This window comes from Cicer arietinum, chromosome 4 (genome assembly GCF_000331145.2).
Source record: "Cicer arietinum cultivar CDC Frontier isolate Library 1 chromosome 4, Cicar.CDCFrontier_v2.0, whole genome shotgun sequence".
NCBI lineage: Eukaryota > Viridiplantae > Streptophyta > Magnoliopsida > Fabales > Fabaceae > Cicer > Cicer arietinum.
The window spans coordinates 15,870,055-15,877,262 of NC_021163.2; positions in this window are offsets into that span (position 1 = coordinate 15,870,055).

Below are 7,208 nucleotides of genomic sequence, written 5' to 3' on the forward strand. Positions count from 1 at the left end.
TGTGCCTTTGCTGTTTTTTCAATTTCTGGATCAAAGATAAGTTCTGCTGAGGACTGGCCTCGCATACAAGGTTAGACAAATTATGAGTAATGAACAGTTAAAGAAAGATAAATAATTAAGTGAAAATAAGAGAGTTTTAAACCAAATTTTTTTTTTAAAATTAGAAATAAAATAAAGGAAGAAATTTTATTGCAGAGCAAAAAATTTCAATTCTGTAAGTAAATTAAATTCAATAGTGATATGGCAATCCCCGGCAACGGCGCCAAAAACTTGATAGCGTTTCAGCAAGTGTACTGAATCGTTGCAAGTAATAATAAAACGGTAGTACCGCGTGTCGAACTCAAGGATTGCGTTTTACTATTGAATTATATTTGATTACTAGAATTGAACAAAAAGGTTCCCAAGTTGATTGAAATAATGTTTGAAATTAACAACAATAATAAAATTGATCTTTTATAATGAGAAAAATGTCAGGGATGAGTTTCACTTCGAATCCAACCTTGGTGTCTAATTTGATCCTAGTTACTGAATTCCTTTATTGAATTATTACCGAATTCTCTTTATTATTGTTGCCCTAATGTCTTAGTGACAGAACCTTTAATTCCAAAGTAACCCCTAATTCCTTAGTGGATTTAAGATTAGAATTAAGCATTACCGTATAGAAACTCTCTTGTAAGTTATTGCTTTGCAACTAATTTAATTGGTTTCATGACCTGCATCTATCCCTAGACTACAAATTCATGAATTTCTCATCTCAAGCATTCGTAAAGTCCACTTCCGTTTCAAAATACAAACCGTAGAACATTTTAATGTTGATCAAGCAATAAAAAGCATTAAGCACAGAGATGAGAAAAACAATTCAATAAACTCATTCATATAACTAGAAATCAAATCAGAAAAATAAGGGTTTCATCTGGTTACACTCATCCCTAACAAATAGGGTTTAGTTACTTATGACAGAGATACAAAAGATAAGGATTAAAGAAGAATTACAAGAATGATTCATGGATGATTCTTGATAAAACGGCTTCAACGGCATTAGAAACGGCCGTCTTTGAGTTTCTATGCTAGGGCACAAGTCTCCCAAGTTCCCCAGAGTCAAAAAGATCCTAAAACAATAAAAATCTGGGATTTTATGGTTGCTGGCGCGCGTCGCGTGCCCCAGGCGCATTTCATATGATGTCTGATGTATTTTGCATTTTTCTCATCTTTTGCGTCTGAATTTGGTCCCGTTGTCTTCATGAAAGTTGTAGATATGGATCTTAGATTTCATTAGCACTTGGGGTGATACTAATTGGACATCTAGAACTCCAGATATGGCTGAAATACTCCACATATGTCATGTTGATTTTTCACCAAAATTCAGCACTGCACTAAACCAAAACGCAATGTAAAATTACGACAAATTCCTACTTAATCAACGAAATAAAAACAAAAAACATTTTATTAACTCAAAGAATAAAAATCAACAAAATGTATCAAATAAATCCTTAATTTAACTGATGATTGAGGATAAATAAGACTAAAACAGTGGGAAAATATGCATATGATGAAGAGTCATCACTGCTGTTAAATGGGATTCTTTTGGCGCTGATTGAAATCGAGCACATAATCCTACTTCAAACACTATATCTGGTCTGCTAGCAGTTAGATATAACAAAGAACCAATCATTCCTCGATATTCCTTCTCAGAAACGAACTTGCCATTTTCATCCTTTTCTAAAGAAGTAGATGGATGCATGGAAGTTGTCATAATTTTTGACTCATTCATTTTATATTTGATCAATAGATCTTTGATGTACTTTTCTTGACAAATAAAAATTCCTTTTTCATATTGTTTGATTTGTAAACCAAGAAAGTATCTTAATTCACCCATCATGCTCATTTCAAATTCACTTTGCATAAGTTTTGAGAAATTTTCACACAGTTTTTCATTTGTTGATCCAAAAATGATGTCATCCACATATACTTGAACAATGAGTAATTCATTTCCCTTTGTTTTCTTAAATAAAGTAGTATCGATTTTTCCTCTTTGAAAATCATTTTCAATTAGAAATGAACTCAACCGTTCATACCAAGCCCTTGGTGCTTGCTTTAAGCCATATAGTGCTTTGGTAAGTTTGAAAACATGATTTGGTTTTCATTGACTTTCAAAACCTGGGGGTTGTTTTACATACACCTGTTCATTTAAAAATCCACTCAAGAAGGCACTTTTAACATCCATTTGAAACAGTTTTATAAGTTTATGAGATGCATATGCAAGAAGTACTCGAATGGCTTCTAACCTTGCAACTGGAGCAAAGGTTTCATCATAGTTTATACCTTCTTGTTGATTGTAGCATTGAGCTACTAATCTTGCTTAACAACCTTACCTTCTTCATCAAGTTTGTTTCTGAATACCCATCGAGTGCCAATGACTGTTTGATCTAAAGGATCTGGTACTAGAGTCCAAACTTCATTTTTCTCAAACTGCAGTAGTTCTCCCTTCATGGCATTTACCCAAGATTGATCAGAAATTGCATCTTTGATTGATTTTGGCTCAACTTGAGATATCATTGCCATGTTGTCTTCATCATTCTTGAATGATTTTCTGGTTCTGATTCCATCAGTCGTGTCTCCAATGATCTGTGTAACACCCCGTTTTTCAAAGCGATGGTATATTTTTTTTTTCAAAAGTAATTAAACAAAAACAGAGAAATAGATAAAGAAATGCCTTTGGATAAATAACTGAGTCATTATAATTTACAAGCAGCGGAAAAGTTTCTCCAATTATAAACCCAAAACATTTACACAACCATAAATGGTACATGGAACCCATTCACATAAGAAGTCGAACTGTCAATATTAGTATAAATACAGTTTTCCAAACTAAAAATACTCCAATCCAAAAAGAAGGACACCTAGTCCCTATTCATCATCCTAATCTGATCATCCTACCAAAAAGCTATACACCCTGAGTATCTCCACGCGCCCCGTGAGATCCTCCTAACGTAACTGCAGTCAAGCGTTCCCATCTCCATTCCCGTCCGTAGGGTACGAACCGGTAGGACCGTCCTGACTCTCATATGAGGGCAAAGCCCAGATTTCCATAATAAGTGTAAAGGGTCACCAACCAGAAAATAACAGTTAACACATAGCAATTAAGTTTTTAAATGCCCAAATAACTTTTCAACTAAGCATGCACCTTAACAGGATTTCCAATATGCGAAAAGTTCATTAAATACTTTGCCAATTAAAAATGAAAGTAAAATGAAGTCCTCAATCTCCTAATTAACACATAACCAATCAAGACATGGATAAGTTAATGAGAAATCGATCATCTAACTCAAACTGAGGATTTTCACTGAGCCAATCGATTGGGCAATCGACTGGGGTGAAGGTTTTTAATGAAAACAGAATCCTGGGCTGAATCAATCGATTTGGCAATCGATTGACAGGATAACCGAGCCCCTGACTTAAGGGCCAATCATTTCCAAATCGATTCCCTGAAGGTTTTTAGTGAAATTTTGAACTCTGGCTTGATTCAATCGATTGGGCAATCGATTGACAGGATGACTGAGCCCCTGACTTAATACCAATCAATTTCCAAATCGATTTCCTGAAGGTTTTTAGTGAAATTTTGAACTCTGGCTTGATTCAATCGATTGGGCAATCGATTGACAGGATAGCTGAGCCCCTGACTTAATGGCCAATCGATTTCCAAATCGATTTGGTCGAATATGGATGAGTCCCTGACTTAAGGCCCAATCGATTGGGCAATCGATTTTCGTAAATGATTTTCGAAAACTGATTACAAAATCGATTGGCTAATCGATTTTGTCCATTTGGCCAAGTCCCTGTTTACTATCCAATCGATTGGGAAATCGATTTCCCTGATCGTTTTTCCAAAAATTCATGCATTAACTCAAGTCATTCCTAATCAAGTTCACAATCTAACACTTAGCAATTCCTACGCGATTACCACGGCAATTGGGATCTCGATAACCATCATACTTACACACAATAATCAACACATAACACTTAGCACTTTCAACGCAATTACCACAACGACTCAAATTCAAATCACTTGATCATAAACTTAAATCAAACACGACTCGCGTGCCAAGCACCCTAATGCAATGCGTATATGCCAAAATGCATGGACTCGGAATTCCAAACCAAAACCCTCCTCGAAGGGCCGTAAATCATAATTGTACCGCCTATCGCATGCCAAAGTACCAATTACCGAGGTGCCACCTATCACGGGTCAAGCAAACAGACATATTAAGAGATTCCCCATTCTTAATACTGATTTATCTTAATGATTTTCAAAACGAAATGTTAAGCAAACAGACATATTAAGAGATTCCCCATTCTTAATACTGATTTATCTTAATGATTTTCAAAACGAAATGTTAAGCAAACAGACATATTAAGAGATTCCCCATTCTTAATACTGATTTATCTTAATGATTTTCAAAACGAAATGTTAAGCAAACAGACATATTAAGAGATTCCCCATTCTTAATACTGATTTATCTTAATGATTTTCAAAACGAAATGTTAAGCAAACAGACATATTAAGAGATTCCCCATTCTTAATACTGATTTATCTTAATGATTTTCAAAACGAAATGTTAAGCAAACAGACATATTAAGAGATTCCCCATTCTTAATACTGATTTATCTTAATGATTTTCAAAACGAAATGTTAAGCAAACAGACATATTAAGAGATTCCCCATTCTTAATACTGATTTATCTTAATGATTTTCAAAACGAAATGTTAAGCAAACAGACATATTAAGAGATTCCCCATTCTTAATACTGATTTATCTTAATGATTTTCAAAACGAAATGTTAAGCAAACAGACATATTAAGAGATTCCCCATTCTTAATACTGATTTAACTTAATAATTTTCAAAACGAAATGTTAAGCAAACAGACATATTAAGAGATTCCCCATTCTTAATACTGATTTATCTTAATGATTTTCAAAACAAAACGTTAAGCAAACGGTCATATTAAGAGATTCCCCATTCTTAATACTGATTTATCTTAATGATTTTCAAAACAAAGCGTTAAGCAAACAGACATATCAAGAGATTCCCCATTCTTAATATACTTTTGACTTAAACGATTTTCACACAAGATATTCAGTAAACGAGTCATTAAGAGATTCCCCATTCTTAACACTCATTTACCGGAACGATTTTCAAAAACGATCGTTAAGTAACCGGGACATTAAGAGATTCCCCATTCTCAACGCCCAGTTAACTTAAACCTTTTCCTCAAATGCACATTAAGTAAACCGAGGTATTAAAAGATTCCTCATTTTTAATACTCGTTTAACTCTAATGGTTTTCAAATTCCACGGAAACAAACTCAAACATACTCTCACATTCAAACCATAATTCACAACAACCACACCAATTAACAAACATCAAGTATGGACACGCCAAATACAACGAACACAAATCAAAGCCAACATAACACCCAGATACATCAAATTTCATTTACTCATAATCATACACAATGACATTCAAATTTATTTACCACGAAACATTCATCATTATAAACAAAACCTAACTCTAAGGTTTTACCCATAACGTACTAGTTTCGTTTTTCCCTAAATCGATACATTTAACCCTAACAAATTCTTTCCCCCACAACCACAGATAAGTCTCTAAATGCAAACTAAAAGTTTGGAAGGAGCCCTTACCTTCGCGTTAGCTCTAACGTGCGATTACGGCACCGTGAGTAAATTCGGTAAATTTTCCGCTCGCAACGCCGCTTCCAAAATTGGTCCACTAGCACCGTAGCACGGAGGTGAGCAACCTTCCCTTCTATCACTTCTTGAAATGAAGCTTGGATCTTGAAGAAACGGAGGGGTTTGTGTTTGGATCTCAAATACCGTTTTTCTTCGTTTTCGAATTAAAGAGGAAGAGTGGAGTTGCAAAAACCTTGATCTAACTCTCACCCAACCTTGGGTTACTAGTTTTGAAGAAAAGAAAGCGACGAAAATGAAAATGTGAGAAGGAGAGAAAAGTGGTTCACGGTGGATCAGAGGAAGAAGATGGAAAATTCCAATTTTCCTTCCTTTCTTTTTCTTTCCTTTGTTTTTGCTTTCTTCCTTTTTCCTTCTTTCCTTTATATACTCTTTTCTTTTCCTTTTCCTTCCTTCTAGTTTTCTTTTCTTTTTCCCTCCAAACAAACATATTAGATAAAAAATATAACTTAACAAATATATCAAAATATCTAGCTATTTGTTAAATTACCGTTTCACCCGAAACGCATTAAATTCTCCGTAAAGGATTCATCGCAGTTAAATTCAATTTATTTATCGACGAGAAATTTTAATTGGCATCAAAATATCTTTTTGATTATAAAACTCCAAAATATTATTAACTTTGGCTTAAAAGCCTCCGAGCCAAAATCCAAAATACACCAAAAATACATAAATGGTACTTTAAAATTATGGGTCTTACAATCTGGGTTTGAGGATGATCTTCAATTGTTTTCCAGCTTTTTGGTGGAGAATGAAACGGAGATTGTTTATCAATCTCTGTTTTCTGCAGACTGTTTTGCTGATGTGTTTCAATTGGAGTTTCTTCTTCCTCGTCCTTTTTACTTATGTCTAAGTCATCAAACAATATATGCATACTTATTTCAACAACGTTAGTTCTTAAATTGAACACTCTATAACCTTTAGATTCGGTTGAGTATCAAGAAAGATTGCTTTGTCAGATTTTGCATCAAATTTTCCAATAAGATCTTTGTTGTTTAAAATGTAACAATAACACCCAAAGATGTGAAAGTAAGAGATGTTTGGTTTTCTGTTTTTCCAGATTTCGTATGGAGTTTTGTTGATGATTTTTCTGATGGACACACGGTTTAAAATATAACAAGATGTGTTTATGGCTTCAGCCCAAAAGTATCTTTCAACATTTGATTCTTTTAAAACAGTTCTTGCCATTTCATGTAGTGTTCTATTTTTTCTTTCAACAACTCCATTTTGTTGTGGAGTTCTTGCACATGAAAGATTGTGAGATATACCGAGTTCATCAAAAAAGTTTTTGAAAGAAGCATTGATGAATTCTCCTCCATGATCACTTCTTACAGAAATGATGTTGGATTCTTTTTCGTTTTGAACTCTTTTACAAAATATTTTGAATGCTTCAAAAGCATCATCCTTTTGTTTTAAAAACAGAACTCATGTAAATCTTGAG